This window comes from Nannospalax galili, unplaced genomic scaffold, assembly GCF_000622305.1.
Source record: "Nannospalax galili isolate Female #2095 unplaced genomic scaffold, S.galili_v1.0 scaffold54, whole genome shotgun sequence".
NCBI classification, from domain to species: domain Eukaryota; kingdom Metazoa; phylum Chordata; class Mammalia; order Rodentia; family Spalacidae; genus Nannospalax; species Nannospalax galili.
In genome coordinates this window covers 3,418,069-3,440,400 of record NW_008341028.1, presented here as the reverse complement: position 1 = coordinate 3,440,400, position 22,332 = coordinate 3,418,069, and the positions used below count along the sequence as shown (strand labels likewise).

Sequence of the window (22,332 nt, the reverse complement as noted above, 5' to 3'; positions counted from 1 at the left end):
TATATGAAAAACTTCATCCTAAAACTGAATTCTCTGCAAAGATTGATCAACTGATTAGAACATCAATGATCGTGGAGAGTTTGGAATGTTGCAGGTTCAGAGCCTAATTACCTTTTGAGCCATCTTTAGCCCCCTAAAGAGCCACTCCTTATCCACTTTTGTTTCTGACTTAATATCCTGTGACTAAAACCTTTAAGAATGTAGTAACTTAGCAGCCTACAAGTGTCCCCCAACCAAAAGGCTGAGTATCATCTGAGGCCTATAGCTGAGATTTCTTTTTTGCTGTATCCACCTACTTAATGATTCCACCAATATGTTTGAAAAGTATCCTGATTTACAACTTTTGTTTGTTCTATTACTCTAAAAAAAACTTCATGAAACTGTTTCCATACTGGAGCATGGAATTTGGAGTAATCTGAATCTGCATTCCTAGATCATAGTCACTCACATTTGGCGCCAGAATAAACTATCTCTAATCCCCTTTAAGGTAAGAGTTGTGCTTGTGCATCAACAATATGAACTCATTAGTATAACTTTAATTTTTTAAAATTATTTTTATGTGTATGAGTGTTTTGCCTATGTGCACCATGTATGTGCAATGCCCACAGAGGCCAGAAGAAGGCACTTGATTCCCCAGAACTGGAGTTACAAATAGTTGTTAGCCACCATGTGGGTGCCGAGAAGGGAACCAGTGCTCTTAACTGCTGTTTTTATTGCCCTTTCTTTTTCTACTTTCTAAATGCTATATTCACACATTTGTTTATATAAATACATGTATACATTATAGGCTAGGATCTGCATATGAAGGAGAATATTTCTTAATGTACACATGAAAAATAAATTTTAAAAATGATAGATCAAAGCGTATCAAATAAAATGCAAAAATATATAAAAATTATTTAGGAATTATAAATAGGTCTATTACAACATAAACAATGCTATATAGTATTGACTCCCTTGATTATTCCCTGTAGTTACATGTCAATATATATTGCAGAACTCTTGTGATTGATTCCTAAATTTGAAACAAACTGGACACCTGTGGAGGGGTGTTAAGGTTTGCTTATTCATTTTTCACTGAAACAGAGAATCCCCTCCTCCAGAATAAGATTCTTAGGAACGTCTGAGTGGTGTTGAGCCGGCTCAGGGATGTGGTGTCAGTGCTGGAGCAGGGACACTTCTGAGTCTTGGGTGAAATATGTCACTCATCCAAGTTTCTGACAAGTACAAAGAGAAGCCTGCAGTTTAAACTGAAAGTGCTGCTTTCATGAAGCAGCTGAAATTCTTCTGTAGTCCAGTATAGTCACCTGTACATGTTACTATGACTCTATATGGCTCTATGGTTTATCTCCATTTTGAATTGCCCAGGAAATGCACATCAGAGCCATCTATCTGAGAAAACAGCAGTACAGACTTAGCCTTTCAACATTTTTAAATACCTGCCCATGGAATCTTCCTTAAAAAAACTTTTATAATATTTCTCTAAAGAATATAAATTATCAAAGTTTTTATTTCACAGATATACTGGAGTACAGTGATTAAGTATACAGGCTTTGAAATGGAATGGGTGTAGATTTGAATTCTAGTCCCCTCACCCAGTTACATATGTGACTTCAGGCAGACCACTTATTCAAAGTCTTGTTTCCTATTTTGTATTAAACAGAGTGCTAATCAAACACATAGCACATTATCTAATCACTGCTTAAATTCCTTCAGAATTCAACATTAAGACTAAGGAATTTGATCTACATCTGCTTTTCAAGTAAATTTGCCAACTACTAAAGAAAGACTCCCATTTATTTAGATAACTGTCTACCTAATAGTCCTTTAGATAAAAATTGGCCAGAGTTAAAAAGAAAACAGTTACTGACCTTTCGGAGCACAGGGCTGGGTGTGGAGTTTCTTTGTGCCTTGACATATTGTGGCTCCTTTTAGGAACAACAATTGTGCTGTGAAGCAGTGATGGCTCTTCTTAGACCCAACTTCATCTCTTAATCTTTTTTAGAATTATTTTTCTCTTTCTTCTACAGACTTTGGGTCCTTCTCTGATGTCTGCACATTGTTTATTTAACACTCATCTTCTTTAGCTTCTTCCTGACTCTGGCTGGACCACACTTTGGAAATGTTCTCAGAAGGCCAAAATGAGACATAATTTTTCCTGCTTTTACATTTCTTTCTTGGGACTCTTTTCTCTGATCTCTCTGTTTACAATGTTATAATCCCTGAATTTAAGCAAGAATAATCAGTCTAGAAAAACAAATGATCATTTTTCTTCTTATTTGTCATGGTTGTCTTGACAGTTGTCCACTTGACACATCTGGGAAGAGGGAACCTCACTTGAGGAATTTCCTCTATCATACTGAACTGTGGGCATGTCTGTGAGGCATTTTCTTGATTATTTGGTGCTATGGGAGGATCCAGCCCACTATGGATGAGGCCACCCCTGGGAAGGTGTTCCTGGGTTGTATAAGAAAGCAGGATGAGAACAGGCCAGAGGAGTAAGCCAGTAAACAGCATTCCTTCATGGTCTATCCTTCGGTTCCTGACTTGAGTCCCTTCCCTGACTTCCATCAGTAATAGACTGTCACATGGAAGACTGAATATAAACCTTTTCCTCCTAAATTGTTTTTAGTCAGAGTGTCATATCATGGCAATAGAAAGCAAACTAAAACATCATTCTTCCTGCTTGAATTATTCCATTGGTTCCTCATGACCTTTGAGATACAGGCCACTCCTCTGCATGTGGCTTATAGGACTCTTTGCAATCTAGCCTTCACCAGTTTCTTAATTTGCTTGTGTCTTCTGTCTGGAAGCTTCCACAAGCCTTTCAGTATGCTGTGCTCCCTTGGCTGCAGAATCTTTCCTCAGCCTGCTGTCTTGGCCTCAGGAGCCAATCTTCTTTCTGCCATTATTCCTCATTCAAGAGCCACCATGGACCTTACTTATTCCAGGATCTTCACAGACTCCTTCTCATTCTCCATAGTTTGGTCTGATGCCTTTTATAGATGATCTGCAGGGTTTATGATGGGAACAGAAGGAGCAAAAACACATGGCATATAGCAGGGTTTCAGTGGCTGTCAGCTTTCTTGTAGTGATGAAAAACAGAACATTTTCTATTCTTGTTCCTGTACTCTCAGAGTTTCTTTTTAAAAATCATTCCTTCGTTCTTGAACCTCATACCTTCTCATCCGTTTTCTAAACATGCTGAGTATCTCGTCAGGTGCATGAATTACAATCCAACAGAAATTTATTTTCTGAAACACTCTTATCAGTCCCTCATTCTAGTATAAATATGGCCTTATCTATACCCTCCAATAGATAAGGTTCTAAATATCTTTTTAAAAAAGAACTCTTCCAGCTCTAACATTCTTTGAGAGATTTGTTTGTTTTAAGAAACTCTTAAGCCAAATGAAGTCAAAATTCTGGAACCTGATTATACAATTTAAGGCTTATCTGGGACATTAGTTTCCCCTCACTCCCTTCTGCCATAAGCTGCATGTTCTTTAGTCATTCTTACTTCTCATAAACTCCTCCAGGCAGAGACATAGTGCTAACACAGCAGCACTGGTAATACGTGTCATCTGAGAGGTTGGAATTGTTGATAGGAAAAGATCTCTCAGAGTCATGACAGATCACATTTTTACAGGACCAAATAGAGCCTAGCTGGAAGACTACTGTGCTTCTCCTGGCTTTGTTTAAATAACAAATGCTTCATTCAAATAATTCATTAGCTGCCCTGCACAACAGTCACCGTTGCATTCTCCTTTTCAACCTCCAGTCCTCACTCTGAGGCAAGCTGTCTTGGTGCTTGTCCCCTGCTTTCCCTCCCGTACTCCATGACACTCACATTCCTTTACTTGGTGAAATATGAAAGAAAGAACACAAAGCCTGGTAAGCTTGGGATATTTAGCTGTTTTAACCTGGTACCTTCTGTTCTCTAACAAAATCTGACTGCTATAGAGATCTGGGTGTAATGTCTGAACTGACCCGGACATCTTAAGGAGAACTCTGCAGTGTCAGCAGCTCCTCGGCTACACACTTTTCCAAACACAGCCTCCTTTATAGCTTTGACTTAGAGCCAACTTCTGTTTCCAGCACTAACCAATGACTGTTTCAGTTCAAGACAGCTCATTCTGTCCTAGAACTTTCTTTTCCATTCAGCTGACAGAAGCTCTGCAGTTCTTAATTATCCCAGGGAATATAATGACTCAGCTTGTAGCATTAGTCTGGGGACTGAATGTCAGTGCTGCTTTGCCCAGAACTTGTCTTGGCTTTGCAATCTATCACAGGTATATTTACTATGAAGGAGCCTGCTAAGGCAAACCAGTGAATCCACTTAAGGCTTAAGTTTAACCATTTCTGACTTCTTTCTCCCTCCTTTTGCATCTCTATGAGTGTTTGGGCAAAGTTGTCAGACTTGAACTGGGGAAAAACACATGTATAATACGTGATCAAAGCCTCTCCTAAAACATTTAACACCCTGTCACGTCATGATATGGCACTCTGGAGAACTGCTCTTGCTCCTAGTTTGTGAATTTAAAAGCACAGATCAGGTCAATGACCCACTATAGTGAGGATGGGGGTCTGACCACGGTGCCAGAGCATTGTCCTTGATTAAGGTGGTGAGTGACCCTGCTTTCGAGTGATAATAGCAATGTACTATTTCCTAATTGTGTTCTCTTTGTAGTGTAACTTGACATAATCTTCACAATGACCTTACAGTTTCACATAATCTTCATTTGATAATGCACTTCTCTTCACTTTATAAATGAAGGACATACAGAAGTCACATGACTTTTCTAGAGTCATACAGCTGGTTAAGAGGCAGAGATGACAGCACACCTTTAGCTTCATCTATCAGCATTTTATATTGCATCTTGAGTGTATTGCACTATGGTCTTCTCTGTTTCTTTTGGTCACTTCTCCAAGTCGTATTTTTTTCTGTGTTAGTTTAATGTGACGACTATGACTCTAACAAAGCCTGGCAGGACATAGCCATCCTTAATTCCAGATTGGGTGAGTTATGTCGTTAATTCAACAGTATTTTGCAAGTATCTTATCAAAGCCGGGTGCTAAGTGATATCCTTCTGTTCATAAAACCTTATAGAGGACATGGGCACTAAAAAAGTTGATACCAATGATATATAAAAAGAGATTCATCAGACCCTGTAGAGCCCACCGTAAGGCTCCTAGAGCAGAGAATCAAGTGAAACTGAAGGACTAATAAGAATTTGTCAGCCCTAAGACAAAGCTGAAGAAGAGCATCCTAGGTTAGGGAGAAGCAGATTCAATGTCAGGAAAGCAACTAAGGCAGCCAACCCAGACTGTTTGCTACCCCATAAATCAGGCCTGGGTCTGAATCACCTGGCTGTTATTTCAGGGCTACATGTTAGCCTCCAGTGACTTTGTGAATCCAGCCAGGGCCCTGGATGGAGCCAGATGGCTCAGAAGCTTTAAATTCTGTCCCTGGCCCAAATTTCCCTCATCCATATCTAAGGAGTAGTGGGAAAGTGAGTCGTGAAATTCTGAGTGTCTGTGTCTCCAGGGTGTTGTGGGTGCAACAGAGTGACTGCCACTGCTCAGGATCAGCACAGGATTGCTGGCAGAATGGAATTCACACACACACACACACACACACACACACACACACGAGGGGGGGGAGGGAGGGAGGGAGAGAAAGGGGCTGCTGGTGAGATGGCTCAACAGGTAAAAGTTCTTGCATGACAACCCCAGTCTGATTCCTGGAGCCCATGGTAGGATGAGAGAACTGAATCCCAAAAGATCTCTTTTGAGCTCCATACCCTATACCTGTGCACCCCCCATAATAACAATAAATGACATATAAATAATATTAAAATTGAAAAATTATTCTGTTCAGTTCATTATATAGAAAGGAAGCCAAGAGGCTTAGCACACCATGATCACGTTTTTCTGGTTTTCTCAAAGAATGCGTTATTCAGTGATATAAAAGTTTTAGGGGTGTGTGCTATAGGTTGGGTCAGGACTTCCCATTAAGAAAAAATAGAATGATTCTGATACATTTTATTTCTGTGGATTTTGTGACACTGGGGTCACTGGGTACTTACTGTCATGATGAAAAATTTCTCTCCTTTTGGACTGGCATATATTCATTGTACACAGTGTTGGATTGCATAAAGGCAATTTATTTCAAGTATATCATGGTCTTTGGTCATATTTATCACCCTCCTATTAAAGTGGCTCAGCAAACTTCCCTAAGTTACTCCATTTTCTTCAGAGCCATTTTAGCAGCAACTTTGTTCCACACCAAAAGAAAAAGGGGGGCAACCTTGGGTCTTAGGAAATTGTCCTCGCCATGAACCATGGAATGTGCTAATTCCAGACATTATACATCTGACTAACCAGCTTGTTTTCACTTCTGAAATCCGCTTGCTATCTTGGGTCACCTTGACACAGGGCATAAGACCACTGTTGTTATCCTGTTATTGTATGACCGCCTGGTAACTGCTGAGTTCAGCTTTCTTACTGTACTTGTTATGGCAAGGAAGCTAACTAATTTTAAAATCACAAAGTTGATTGCCAAGTTATATGACTGTATCACTTGTCTGTATAATGATTGGTTGTTGATTAACAGATTCAAAGTTCTGCTATGTTGTACAAACCTGATTGGTTCACAAGTGTCCTGTTTGAATATTTCTGTAACCCTATAAAAACTCTGACCTGACAATCATCGGGGCTGCTTCTCCTCCCGAGATAGACAGCCCGGCCGGTCGAAAATTAAAATTTACCTTGCTACTTTTCTTCAAGTGGTGTTGGTGATTTTCTGCGAACTCCGTCCTATAACACTATTTCTTCCCTTTGGTTCCCTAACCCCTTTCTCACCAATATTAGTCTCCTTCCTTCCTTGTTTCCCTGCTACTTTTATGCCACATATGTACACATATGTATATACATTTAATCTCATGTGTTTGCATAGAATTTTAGGACCATTTTAGTCTTTATGATTCATTTTGCTGAATTTAATTATCTCCAGTCATATCCATGTTTCAACAGATGACATAATTTCATTCTTTATAGCTTATTGAAATTCCAGTATAATATATGCATATATATTTATCATCTATCATCTATCTATCATCTATCTATCTATCTATCTATCTATCTATCTATCATCTATCATCTATCATCTACCTATCACATTATTTTCATCCATTCATCTACTGACAGATGCCTATACTGATTCTATGACTGGGCCATTGTGAATAGTGTTACAACCAACATGGTTGTGCAGGTCTCTCTGCAGACTCTATACTGACTTAGTCTGTTATAGTCAAGCCATACGGCAGGTCCACTGTTAGTTTTTTCATGCTGTTATTGATTTTCATGGTAAGTGTACAAGTTTATAATCCCACCAGCTGTCTGTAAGGGTCCTCTTTTCCTATCCCTTCACTAGTATTTGGTGGTGTTTCTTTTCTTAATGACAGCTATTCTTAGTGGGGTGATATGAAATCTTAATGTAGTTTTAATTGCATTTCCCTAGTACCTGAGGATGTTGAACATTTTATTTCATGGTTATTGGTCAGTTGTATTTCATTTTTGAGAGAACTATTTGTTTTAACTAGCCTATTTATTAATTGGGTTGTTTGGGGTTTTGGTGTTTAGTTTTCTGAGCTCTTTATATATTTTAGATATCACTCCTTTGTCAATGTATAGTTAGCAAAGGTTTTCAGACATGATGTAGGGTCCTCCTCACTCATCTAATTGATTTCCTGTACAGAAGTTTTATAATGTTATGCAATCACATTTGCAAATTCTTGATATTATTTCCTGTGCTCCTGGACTCGTTTTCAGAAAGTCCCTGTCTGCATCTATATCTTGAGGTGTTTTTCTCCAGCAGTTTCAGAGTTTCTGGTCTTACATTGTGGTGCTGATCCCTTATAAGTTGACTTCTGTACAAGGTGAGAGATAGGCATCAGGCTTTGTTCTTCTACATATCAGTGTCTAGTTTTCCTAGTACCATTAGTTTATGTGGCTATCTGTGATGGCTAATCCTGGGTGTCAGCTTGACTAGATCTGGAATTAATTGAAATGAGAAAGATCTTGATTGGATCATCTGAAGCTGGAAGACACACCCTAAATGTGGGTGTTACCTTCTGATGGCAGCCTGTTTAAAAGGCCATGGCAGAGGAGAACGCCTGCTTCTTGCAGCTTGCCTTCTCTCTCACTGGTGAGTTCATCTTGCTGCTGTAGACTGAAGACTAGCTGATCTTTTGGAATTCCTCAGACCTTCAGTGCCAGATTGGGACTACTGAGACATCCAGCCTTGTGGACTAATCATACACATAAATAAATGAATGAATGAATGAATAAATAAATAAATAAATAAATAAATAAATAAATAAATAAATAAATAAATAAATGTGTGTGTGTATTCATTCTACCGGTTCCATTTCTTTAGAGAACCCTGACTAATACACTACCTTTTCTTCAATGCATGTTTTTATCATCTTTGTCAAAAATTATGTTATTCCTGGGTGTGCTAGCATGCACATTTAATCCCAATACTTGGGAGGCAGAGATGGGCTTATCTCTGTGCGATTGAGACAAGCCTGGTCCACATAGTAAGTTCCAGGCCAGCTGGGGCTACAGAGAGAATTTATCTAAAAACAGAAACAAAAACGAAAACAAAAGAAGCAAGAACAAAAACCAAACAAACGAAGTTTAGACTGCTATAGCTACTCGCATCACTGATTTCAATTTTATCTCTCAAGGGAAGCCCTGGAGTAAGAGGAAGCAAAAATCTAGGCTGGATCCACTGCAGACTATGGCTCAAATCTGATTTCCACCTTGCTGAACACCACCTAGTTCTGGCTCAAAGTCTGAGGCCTATCTAGAGGTATATTGCAGGCCAAGCTCTAGAGTATAGTCCCTGTGACGCTTGCTCTGGGTTGCTAGAGTGTGTGGTTTAGGAAAAACTTTTGACTCCAGGGTTAAAACTTGTCAGCTCAGCAGATGTCTTTCAGACATGGTTTTCCTGGTCTCTTCCTTTCCAAGTGCAGTTGTCATGTGTGTCTTTTGTCTCTCCTCCCCTCCTCTTTCCATCCTATCCTGTCTTTTACTCCCTCCCCAATTTTTTAAAATGTCTGTTACTCAAAGTACACAGCATAGATTCTGAGGATCTGTCTTTATCTTAAGCTGTGGTTCTGACCCTCTCCGGGTGGACTCTCTCTCACTGGGAGAAGAGTGCTCTTCAACTGCAGCTAAGACCTCAGGAATGGAGTCTGGATTCTCAGTCTTTCTGTTATGCTTTGCAAAGGTTTTCTGTTTTACTTTACTACTGAAACTATTGTTTCTCTACCTGTAACCACCTCTTAGGGCAGCTGCTCTCTAACAACTCCCAGTTTATTCCAAAGAGACTCTGACAGTCTACATATCAGTATTGTCTGTCATTTTCTAGAATCAAGTTTCCTTTTCTGATTGAAGCTTTGCTTCCGTCAATATCCTTGTCTTGGTGTGTTAGTTACTTTTCTTGTTGCTGTGACCAAACATCTGACAAGAAGCAAGGTAGTAGAAGGAAGATTTATTTTGCCTCATAGTTAAAGGGATATGGTTCATCATGGCAGGGAAGGCATGGGGGCAGGAGCCAGAGGTAGCTGGTCACATTGTATCTGCAGTCAGGAAGCAGAGAGAATGAACGGGAAGTGGGGCTGGGCTAGAAATCTTCAAGGCCCATCTCCTTTCACCCACTTCCTCCAGTGAGGTACCACCTCCTAAAGATTCCTACAACCTTCCAAAAGGTTAAAGATGAGAGAACTTTTGTTTATCAAAGTCTCACCAGGCTTGGAAACAAAGCAAGAGGGCTAGTCACTTGAGCAGCTCTCCTTCATACGAGAGCTTTCAGAGAAGGATAGAGAACTATTTCTTCAACATCCCTCAAACATCTGAAGAGGACTATAACCAGGTACAGTGCCAGGCACCAGAAAACTAGGAGGTACATGACCACATGGAAACAAACTCCTACAAGCTCCTGGGACTCTGCGCATATGATTCTATGAAAACAGAGCCAAGACAGGGCCAAGGACAAGGTACACCTGCCTTCCAGGAGAAAGCAATGAGCAAACGGAGCTTAGAGCATGGGCCTTGAGAGAGAAATACTGATTAAGGAGGCTAGTAAATGCTCAGCAGTTTCAGCACCCTGGAGGAGCGCTAACTAGTTCCTTTCTGGTCAAATTCTTTATAGCTACATACAAACTGCTTTGTTGTAATGAAAGCCAGATTTCCTGTTAGTTTGCTTTACATTCAGGTAGCATGCTGCCATCTGGAATGAGCTTACTGAGTTTGAGTCATATTTTCCACCCCGATTCTGAGCCTTTGTGCTTCTTATGCCCACTGTTGAAGGGGAGACTGGGAAATACCTGAAGCTAAGTTGGAAGCTTTATTCTCCCATGAAGAATTAATTGGCTCAGGGAGTGAACACGCTTGAAGCTACTGTGACTACTTCCTGAGCAAGAAAAAGAAAAGCAAGGAGCCCTCTAAGTCCACATCGGGAAGCACTGTGGGAAGGTTAGCTCAGTCAGTGTAAAGTGGATCCGTCTTTCTGCAGAGCATGGTATAGCCAGGGAATTAGAAGATTTGATTATATGTATATCTGAGAACCATGCTTTGCACCGCCTTCAGAGATACCCTTAGAAGACCTTTGAGTTTCCAACTGAACTGGGAAGGAATGACTGACTCAGTTGGGAATATCACTGATTGAATTTGGAGGGAAATCACTGATTGAACAGGGAAAGAGATCTCTGACTGTACTGGGAAGGAGATCTGTGATTAAATTCTGAAGATCACTGATTGAATTAGGAAGCTCACTGATTAAATTAGAGTGGAAATCACTCACTGAATTGGGAAGGAGATCATTACTGGCATTTACTTTTTTAGCAATAAGGTAATTTGGAATAAGTGTTTAGGGAAAAATGCAAAGTCCTATGCTGATGTGAAAGTTGTGGACACAATAATAAGGTTGGTTTGTTTTGTTGTTGTTACTACTGAAAAAATTGAAAAACTTAAAAAATTAGTTGTTAGGACTCATTTTGAAATTAAATTCATGTTTAATAATTATAGGCACTGTTTACCCCCGCCCCCCCCCCCCCCCGCAAGCACAGAGGTGATACAGGATCTGGGACACATGCTCCCAGCAGCAAGGACACTAGTCGAAAGAGCAATTTCAGAAAATACAAGAGCAGGGGCAGATGGTAGTGCTCATCCCCGCCCCCCTCAAAGGCACACCAAATTTCACAATTATATATGTGCACGTCTGTGTGCATGCGCGCGCACACGTGCACGTCCCAGGGGGAGAAGAGGGACACCAGCAGCATCCCGAAGGGTACCCCAGACGGTTCCAAGTCATCCTGCTTCATCAGTCACTTTACTAGTTCAGACACATCGGACTATGAACACCCACTGGCTCTGCTGCCACTGCTGCAGTTGCCCCCTACAGTCCACATTCCTGGCTGGCTGACTGGCCCATTCGCATGTCCACTGCTCCAGGCCCCTGGCCCTACCTGCCATCAGTAGTGGTCAGACTCCTCCTCCTCAGCCTTCCCAAGTCAGTTGAAGAAGGCTGTGACAGATTTAAGGGTGACACCCTTGCCCCATAGCTCAGCAGGGTCCTTGCTGCTCACACAGCTGAAGGAAGTTTCTTCCTTCACCCTGTCCTCATCATACCATGTATCAAAGAATATCCGAAGCAAGTTGCCAAGATGTCGTAAGGTCACCACAAGAGCCTGCAGGTCATAGAGCACTTCTCAGCACATGGGTATTTTTGTAACAGTGTCCTCTGACTTTCAATATTGCAACATCCTCTCAGAGAGGAGTCTCAAAGATAATTGCAAAAGAGTTGTCACTTAGGGCAGCTCGAACTGATGTATTGAATGCTATCTGCTGCTCATTCAGCCTGACCTCTATCCAGTCAACACCTGCTGGTTACTGCTATTTTCCCATAGCAGCTTCCCCAGCTGTCTGTACAGATCCTCAAAGGCAAGTGCTTTCTGGCCAGGGACTCCAGACTCCTCTCCAAATTCATATTCCACCTTCTGTTTGGCAACAAATGATCCAGTGTCTTGACCTTCAGGTAGAAATTCCTTCCAGCTCAACTCAGCCTCTCCTACAGCATTTCTACCTTTGGGGGGACTCTAGCTCTTGCATAGGAGACCCAGGACTCCAGCAACAAGGAATTAGCTTTGCCCATGGTTCTCAGAGGCTTCTTATCTCCTTGAAGAGCTCTCCCATGGGTACCCCATCATTCTGCAGAATGGGTGTTATTAGTTCTTCTAGGTAAAGCCACCCTTGCCCTGTCAGTTTCCATGTCTTGAAAAATTCTAGTGTTCCGTACAGTCTTTGGCAGTGCTGGGCAGTGGAGTGGTGTCCAGAGCAGTGCAGCGTCCCATATGCTTGTAAGTAATGATGCTGTGCTCCAGCATAGAACTTGTTTTGTTGGAATTTTTTCCTTCCTGGGGCTGAGGGTTTAGCTCAGTGTATACTTGGTACACACTAGACTATGAGTTCAATTCCCAACATCATAAAAATAAAAAAGAACTATTTTATTTTCTTTCCAAAAGCAAGTACCAAACACTGCTTGAATGGCTAGATTACATATAGAAATATACACACAAAACATGCACTACACACACATACACACTTAGCACACGTGTGTACAATCCAATAAATACATCTGCAAACATACACATTAATATCCACACATAAATTAACATAATGTATATGTACACACATAAATACACATACAACAAACACATATAGACACATGCATACACACATGAAGAGCAGGCTGAGGGGAATTACAATAATCAGGTAGTATTTGAACTTAGTTACTGTGGTGGTTGCTTTTGATGGCTGCCTGCTACAAACTGAAATCACCTGAGTAGGGAGCGTCACCTAAGGAACTGTTCTGATTGTCTTAACTGATGTGAGAAGACCTACCCCAAGGCATGACACCTTCTGGGAACAGCCCAGATGAGTAAAAGGGCATAGCAGAAGGAAGTTGTTCGCCCTTTGCTCACTTGGCCTTCCCCTTCCCTCTGAGTTGTTTTACCCTGTTGTGGTTGCTGTTGATTCCTTTGCTGACATCAAAATGAGCATTTCCAGACTTCCATGGCTCACTAAGGACAAAAAGCTCTCCAGGAACCCTCTAAGTTTTCAGTGCCAGCTTGAGATTGCTGAGGTACCCAGCCTTGAGGGCTGAGAACCTACTGGGTTCTCACCCTTCCCACTGTGAGATACCTACTGAGGCGCTGGTCCCACTGCCAAGGCAGCCAGTCTCAAGGATGGAGTGACTACCAAAGTTTTGACTTCTCAGATGAGGTAATTGTTGATATTTTTACCTAAGCTGATTTAATGTTATACATATACAATTTATTAAATATATAAATTACATATATTCTATGTCTCTACATAGTTCTGTGTCTCTAGAGGACTCTGACTAATAAAGTTTCATTTTTTTGACAGGGTTTCACTGTGTAGCCTTGGCAGGCCTGGAACTCACTATGCTGACCAGGCTGGCCTAGAATTCACAGAAATCCACCTGCTTCTGCCTCTGAGTGTTGGCCTTAAAGGCATGTGCCATCATGCTCAACTAATATAGTTTCTTAGGAAGAAGGTAAAATGATCATTTAGTGAGGAATATCCCTATAGTAAATAAATAACAGAAAGTCCATTTTAGCATATTTTAGATAGGAGAGAGAATAAGGGGAATTTGACATTTGTAGATGGAGCAGAACTTTAGAAGACAGGAATCTGGGAGAGAACAGGTGGGTAAGGAGCTACTGCTAAGGCCCGTGAGCTTGCTGTACAGAGATGCTGCTCATTGAACTTGTGTTAACTTCTTCCCTGGGCCTCTCATTCTTCTCAGCCACCCCAAAACCTTATAATTCTCTTGTATTGAATTTTGTAAGGAAGAAGTAAGACCAGATAAGAATGACAAGGAAAAGACTGTCAGACCTAGAAACTGATAGGTGGCACACACAGGCAAAACCCATTCCACCTGTGCTTTTGGAAGTGATACCCCCACCCACTGTGAAAGTGGATGGAGAGACCAGGAGAGACACCTAGCACTCTCTCTTATTACTGACTTGCCTACTTTTGAGTCCCCTCTATGTATTCCAGTCCCCATGCTTCAGTGGGCCTCTGCGAAGCAGCTAGAGAGGTAACATGTCTCAGACCCTCAAGAATCATCCTTGACCAGAAATATCTGCATGTTTGCCTGGATAGGACCAAGAATTTGACACCTCGAGGGTAATCATACCTACAGTAAAGGGGAGGACATAGGAAGACAGAAGCAGGAATAACACTGGATAGGGAAACAGTTCTAGGTTCCCAATTCAGTTCCAAGGGCTGGGCAATGACACTCTGGAGCCATGTGGCCATGAAGGCCTCTGTCTAGCTGTAGTCAGATTAGAAGATGATTCTTGTCTGGATTCAGAGTTTGGTACCTTCGCAATGCAAGGAGCTGGGAGCCAGTAACCTTTTAGGCCTTCCTCTCTTCAGAAGGAGCAGCCAAGTGAGGTTGGGAGAGGACAAGGGTTCCTTCCGATTCTGTGACAGAGAGCAGGCACTTCTGATAACAAAAGCTTTTATGTAGATTTATTGACCACAGCTAGGTAATCCCTGCCTAGTGAAGGAGCATAAACTAACATAGGACAATTTGGAGATGAAGAACGAGGAAATGGGGGCTGGAGAGATTGCTCAACAATTAAGAGTATGTAGTGCCTTGAAGAGGACCCTAGTTTGGTTGGTTCCCAGCTCCCATGTCAGACAGCACACAGCCACGTCTAACTTGGGCTCCAGAGGATCCTGTGCCCTCCTCTGGCTTTTGAAGGTACCTGTGCTCATATACACATACATGCATATACATACACATAATTTTTAGAATATTTGGAAATGGAAGCAATAAAACAATAGCAAATCACTCTGATGCACTGAATCATTTTTCCATCATAATAAAAATTTAAGTAAAGAAGCATCTGTTTTCTATGTATAGATGTATCATGATCTATCTGTTTTCATATTGATGGTCCTTAAATTGCTTAGATAGTCTTAACTGACTAGAACTGTTGTCAACATTGATGTACAAATCTTTGTGCAGCTTAATGTTTTTATTTGTCTTGAGTAAATGACTCATCATAGGATTGCTGGTTACGTGGATAGTTTATGTTTAACTTAAGAGAAAACTGTCAAACTATTTCCAATTGGTTGCCATAGTTTTATATACCAATTAGCAATATCTGTGAGCACTAGTTGCTCTGTATATTCACTAATACTTGATACTGTTGGATTGTTTTGTTTTGTTTTCAATATTGGGGATTAAATTTAAGGTCTTGCCCATGCTAGGCAAGTGCTCTAGTATGGAGCTCTATTTCCAGTCTTCTTTTTCCATTTTATTTTAAGACAAGTTCTCCCTAAATTGCCTAGGCTGGACTCTGAACTTAGTCTGTATTCCAAACAGATTTCTTACTTGTGACCCACCCTGCCTCTCAACCTCCCTAGTAACTTTCCTAGTACCACTAGCTGGCTTATCCTTTACTTAAATCTAGCTATTCTAGGACTCACCATGAGTCACCTCATTTTTCCTATTGAGATTGACATCTCATCATGTTAATTGATTATTTGAATATCTTCTTTGTGAGGTGGGCATTAATCCTATTCACAAAGGCTATTCTCCTATGACCTAGCCACATCCCAAATTTTATAAATTCTATCCATTCAGAATCAAGTCTCAATATATGAATGTGGTGGGGAAACAAAAATTCAGACTATAACAATCTAGAATTCTAGCATTTCTAGCATGTCAGACTAGCAGGTCAATGGAATCCTCTTTCCTGGACCTGCTTCTGTTATACAGGAGCTCCAACCTCTCTCTCTCTCTCTCTCTCTCTCTCTCTCTCTCTCTCTCTCATCTATAATAAACTTCTCTCCAAATTCACCCTCTGTCCTTGATTTTCATTCCTCAAATTCATGAGACAAGGACCCAAAGGCCAGTGTCTAAGTGGGAGTTTTGTGTGGCTGTGAGCATCTAGCATCCTAACTACCTAGTAAAAAGGTTAAAAGGCCACCCAGAGTCAAGGGGAGCTCTGTTGTTCTCAAAACCATCTCCCATTTTCCCCACATCACAGTTAATTTCTACAAATAATGCATTGCCATTTTATTATAATTGTGTTTAAACAATTTTTTGAAGAGCTAACATCTTAACTGTACGGAGTCTTCTAATCCACCATGAACATAGTATGAGTCCCTCTTCTTAGGTGTATGTACACTTAGTAATACACTGTAGATTCTAGTATACTCGTCTTCTCCTATTTTGATTAAGTTATACTCAGTATTTTCTACTTTGTGTTGTTTTATAAATGATACTTTTGTTTTAGTTCTATTTGTTTACTGATTTTGGTAAATTAATAAACTGGATTATGTTTTCAGTTGCTTCTACCCAAATGGATCTTTTTAATAATTAGTATCTATCTCTTCTTTCTCTGTCTATAACATGGAAGTAATGTCTGTTGTTGAAAATATAGATGGTGGCCAGACTTAGTAGCACCCAGTTACTATAGAAACAAACTGGGCAATTTACTGAAAATCTGTCTCAATAAATATTTTTTAAAGCTCTGGGACCATAGATCAGGGTTAGTGTTCTTGCCTACCATGTACAAGGTCCTTGGTTCAATTCTCAGCACCACCACACACACAAAGTCATAGACTGAGTTGGATAACTCAACTGAGAGGTGCTTTTGTGCTGTGGCATTATTACTGATTTCAAAACAATCTTCTAATGGGGTATGTAAAGAAATAAGGCAAGAGAAAGAGAAAACAAAAGTTCAACAACTATTGTTTGCACCTGAGTAGCTTCTGCGCACTTTTCGCCTCGTCCTCCCTTTTCTTTCCCACTTACAGCCCAGGAACTCTGGGTATATGTTGAAATGAGTGTTAGTATAAAGGGCCTTTTGCTGTATCCATGAAAAGAAAGTCCGTAACAAAACAATACATGCAAATTGTCTCCCTGTCCTGAAAGAAAATCAGTGGCATCTAATAAGAAAAGCTGATTTGTACTTTCCTTGAAATTTTCTGGTATTAGATTTCTTCACCTGCTGGACAACATTAATATTTTCTGAGCTATATGACTATAAAGTAATATTTACAAAACAAGGTATTTATAAATTTTGTTTTGTTTTATTTTGAGCAAGACTAATATTTAAACTCAAACACCTACAAATATGCTAAGTAAACTGATACAAATCATGAACAATTACATGATGCCTATTGGCTTGTCTTGGGACACCTTTGTTCATGCCAAGAGCTGTCATTGTGTGGATGTAGATGAATTATTTCCTGGGAATAAGAAGTAGAGAAAAGCAAAGGACATCTCCCTCATTTCTTTAACCTTGGAGGTATAGGATAAATCTGGTTTTGGCATCTCTCTAGAGAAAACAATATCTTGACATGTACACAGAGCTCTTGGAGAAAACTCAGTATCCATTGGCAAGAAAAGGCAAGATTCTGAATACATCTAAATAATTGGCATAGCATTGAAATGCCTGCCCATGGCAGTCTGTTTGCCAGGATATAAATCATTCGACTTGCCATGTGTAGCACATAGGCAGAGAGAAGACCCCATCTCATCCAGTGAGATGGCTTTATGAAATGTGTGCAGATAAAGCAGCCCTGCTAAGAAGTATGTTCAAAAACCAATTTTGAGATCAGAGCTAAATGCTTCATATATAATAAAAACTGAACATTTCTCAGCTGAGATGCACACTAATGGGCAATTGATTAATGTGTTATATGTGAAAGAAACGCACATGCTTCTCAAAGTCAGGCTGGCTGGTAGAACTTTGGTACCTATTCTAACTGTTAACACTCTCGATTTGTTCTTAAACTATACGGTACACAAGGGATGATTATAAGGACTCTGACTTCTCTAATTATTTCTCCTGAATAAATTCTTGTTCCTTAGGATATTGTATTTTGCTAAAATATTCCTAACACTGACTAGGATTCCTTTGCTATCTCTTACAGATTTTTTTCTTTAAAGAGTTGAGGACAAAATAATAATAATAATAATAATAATAATAATAATAATAATAATAGTAAAGCATCGTCTTCTCCTTGTTGTACCTATGGAATGATTTTCTTTGGCTATTTCCAAGCGGTCCGGGATCTAAATCCAAGATGTTTTCTTCCTATGACTCTGTCATGGACAGAACAAGCAGAGTTTGGTTGACAAGAGCAGGCCCAGGGGAAATCCTCTAGGAGGTAAAATGAGAGGCACTGGGTAGTATGTTAAAATTCCCTTTTACCTGTCTGGTTGGTTCAGCTCCATTCTGATGTGGGTAGATTTTTTTTTTTTTCTTAGTGATACTATTCAAAGAGCAAATTCTGAGCTTCCCTGGTGTAAATAAATCCACCATGTGTAACTAGTCTACAGCAGAAGGTATATCATCGTGTATAGAATACAGAGGGCTTCGTTGATGAAAAACAAAAGTTAAATGTTTAGACAAAATTCTGTATGTCTGGATACCATTAATGTTAAGCAATTAATAAAAGTGACACTGGGACATAATAAATTCTGATTTTTAAAGAAACAATTTGACTTTCTGCTTCTGTCTCCCTGGTGTTTGAGATGAAAGGCACAGCAACTGGAAAGAAACTGATCAGCACCGAAGAGGCCTCAGCATGAAACCGAGGGGGCAATGGTGCAAAGCCTGTGGGATATGGAACACCAGAGGAGTTTAGAGAGTCTAGAGATCCAAGGGAGGAAGGGGGACAAGTCCCAAGCAAGACCAGGCACTGGTAGAAAGATTTGAAGTTTTTAGAAGATAAAGGTGTAAGCAGTGGGGGATTAGACATGTTCTTTGTTCTAGTTCCATCACTCAGGAAAAAAAAAAATCACGCTTTGAGTAGAAATCTAACAGCACAGTGACTTTCAAAGCTAGAAGCTAATAGAAAAATGCATACAATAAGGAATAATTGCTATGTAACCTGAATGACACCAGGTGACCTCATCGTTCTGGCTCTCTCCTTTTTGACATCCACACAGTCCTAAGGGCTGACATTTGTTCAGTGCTTGGCACCGTGCAGTGTGCTGCTCTTGGTGTCTTCTGTACCTCCTAAGGTTGCACTAGCATTGAAGGTCCATTAAGGGAAAGCTGTTGCCTCCTAGAAAAAAGAATGGAAACAGGCTGTTGTCTCCTCTAGTATTAGCCTGGTTGAGCATGTGAATGATCTGGCTATGGGACCATGCCACAGGATGGCAAGTCCACCTTCAACCATGAAAAGAGATGAATATCCCTTTAATGAGATAATATATTTTTTACTTCCCAGAATTCTAGCCCCTAGTGCAGTCCCTATAAGTCACCATGGGGTTCTGTTGGGTCTGCCCATCTTTCTGTGTCTTAACTCAGGTTAAACTCCTCCTTTTTCCTATCTTCTGTCTTTTGTATGCTGGCCAGAGCCTAAGAAATACTTTTGACATTTTTGGCCTTTGGAACAGAGTATGTTGCTAAAAGGCCCAAGAACATTTTGACTTTTAGCTAAGACACTGGCTACTTTTCTTTGGGGTCTTTTTATCCTGAGTAAGACTTTTGACTTATCTGGGGTGGAACTGGAAAAAGAAAGGAGCCAGGGGCTCCTCCCAAGCCCATGTGACCCCTGAGGAACAGATCCTCAAACAACCTTAAGAGTAAAAATAAATTCGTTTACTTGGGCCAACTGAATGCCAAAACAGTTGGGCCAACTTTTCCCAAAAGGAAAGTATCACCAAAGATTAAAAAGATCAGTATATTTCTTTAAGTGTTCAGGAATCACACTTCCCAGACATTCGGCTTAAGTCCATATAAAATGTTATTTAGACAGTTATTTCTCATTGATGATTTTGCTTCTAAGCAGAAAATGCTGCTCAGATGTAAGACTTCAAATCTTGGTCTGCAATACTGTAGTGCCCACCTGTAGCTAAGGGAGACAACCCACTACTGTTCTAAAATGATGGCTGAATTTGTTTTCTCCCCCTATCTAGAAGCCTTTGGGAGGGAACTGACACTGATTCTAGCCACTCCAGCAGCTATCAAAGTGTCCACTTTGTTTTTAAGCCCTGATACAGTTTTCCACATGCTCCACTTTGTTGGTGAGGTTTTCCACTGAGATTTATTTTTATTCCATTTATTGAGTTCTTCATTAGTAACATCATTTATTTGTTTTTTTTTTTTTTTTCTAAAGCAATTCCATCTCTGTACTGAATTCTATTTTTTAAAGACTAGTTAGTGTTCATCTATGTGTAGTTGTGTGTGGCTGCATAAGTTTATGTGTAGTACATGTGAAACAGTTCAGATAGTCTAGAAAGGGGTCAGATCCCATAGAAGTGGAGTTACAGGTGGTTGTGATCCTCTCTGTGGGTGCTGGTAACTGAACAGAAATCTGCAAGAGCAGGAAGGCCTCCGCTGCTGAGCTACCTCGCAGGCTCTTCACTTCTACATTTGTAACTTGAATTGACTCCTTAGTTCATTGAGTTCTTGTGTTGCTGCTGCTGCTGCTGTTGTTGTTATTTTCTTGATTATGTTTACGTCTTCTTTGAGTTAATCAAATATAGTTATAATTATTCCTTTGAATTCTTTGTCTGGAAGCTCTTCCAGACCATTCTCATTGGGAGCCGTTACTGCGGAATTTGTCATTTTTGGAGAAGACATGTGAACTTGGTTTTTCATGTTGTTTTTGTTTCTATGTTAGGACTTGCACATTTGGAGTTAGTTTGTTGGTTGGTTGAGTTTTTATTTATCTTTAATTGCTTCCTTAATTCAAACTCCCTTTCTTTATTCAGTGAAGGTACTTACAATGTTCAGGAGAGGACTAGGTTGTAGTAGGGTTGAGGTATTGTCTCCCTCTGTGGGACTGGTGTTCAGAGCCACAGACTTTATCCCAGTCTTCCTCTGAGGGTCAGCCCAGGCTTCTTCCTTGGGACTTCAGCTTTTACCATGAGCTGTGGAACTCCTGTGACTGTGTGTTTTACTCCAGGTCAGCTCCAGTCCCTAGCTTCTTCTTAGAGTTGTGGAACTCCCTGACGCTGTGGGCCTTACCCTGAGTCATCTCCAGTCCCCACCCTGGTCCATCCAGCATTTTTTTTTTTTTTTTTTTTTTTAGCCTTCAGGTTTCTGTCTAGTCTCTGGGAATTCTAATACAGCCAGAACTGTGCTCTCTGTTGTGGCTGAAGAGCCCTGTCTCTCTTTCCCAGTCACACGCTCATACTGCTCCCAGCCAGAGTTTGTAATCCTACTGTACCCTCTCCGGGGCCTCTCTGATAAGCCTCTGCCCTGAGAGTCGTTCCTATGTGTTTCTTGTGCTCCTTAGATCTCAGCTCAAACGCTATGTCCTTGTAAGTCAGGGCCCTCATCACATGCTTTCTTGTACTCTCTTAGCACCCACATCTTTCTGTTGCTCCCTAAACTTAAAATTGTTCATTTTATAAGTGACTTTTTTGTTTCAGGCCTGTCACTTCCATGAGATGGAAAAGCAATTGGGGCAGAGAGTCCACTATTTTTATTTAACACAGTTTCCCCATTCTTTAATACAATGTTTGGCACCCACAAAGGTACTTACTACCTAGACCAAATGGATGGAGAGATGCTAAATAAAATCAAAGCCCAAGTTGGCTTACCTTCACTTGGGGAGACATATTATCCAGGAAGACATCGGTTGACATGGCAATAAGCCATGTACACTTTCAATTGATTTGCTTTAAAGAGGTTACTTTTTTAAAAATGAAATCTGTACCCCATTTATTTAAACTTCCATATTCCATTGGAAATGACTTTGCCTGACCATGCCAGTCAGCAGTGAGCAGGCAGGGAGGAAAGAGCCTGCTTTATGTCTGCTCGGTCTTCCCAAGCTTATATTGGTCATAAATGCTTTCTCTCACCAAAATATTTCAGTTGTCCCCTACTTTAGCTCCCCTGTTCCTACTTGCATAATTCTTGCTTCCATTTTCAATACTAAAGCCCCTTTCTTTTCAAGTTCATATTTCATTTTAATGACTATTTTTTCCTTCCGTTACTATAGCTCATTCTTTAAATGCACATGTATCTGGCTCCATCTTTCTAACTCTGTTCCTCTGTCACGTAGGAGATTTGGTGTTCAGGAAGTTAGCACATGCCAGCGATTCCCCCACCACTTAGAGCTGCTCCTGGATTCAGTGTACTTCCAGAGTAGCTTCCCTCCACATCCTCACCCACATCTCCCCCTTCCAGTCACTCCTGTTGCAGTGTCCCTCAACTACACAACACTCTTGGTGCTGTCTTTTCCCTTTTCAAG

At 40.5% G+C, this 22,332-nt stretch overlaps 1 pseudogene; it reads right to left on the bottom strand.

Annotated features, from left to right (window-relative positions):
• Positions 1–11,540: 11,540 nt before the first annotated feature.
• On the bottom strand, positions 11,541–21,724 carry LOC103736896 (annotated as a pseudogene).
• Between the last annotated feature and the right edge of the window lie 608 nt (positions 21,725–22,332).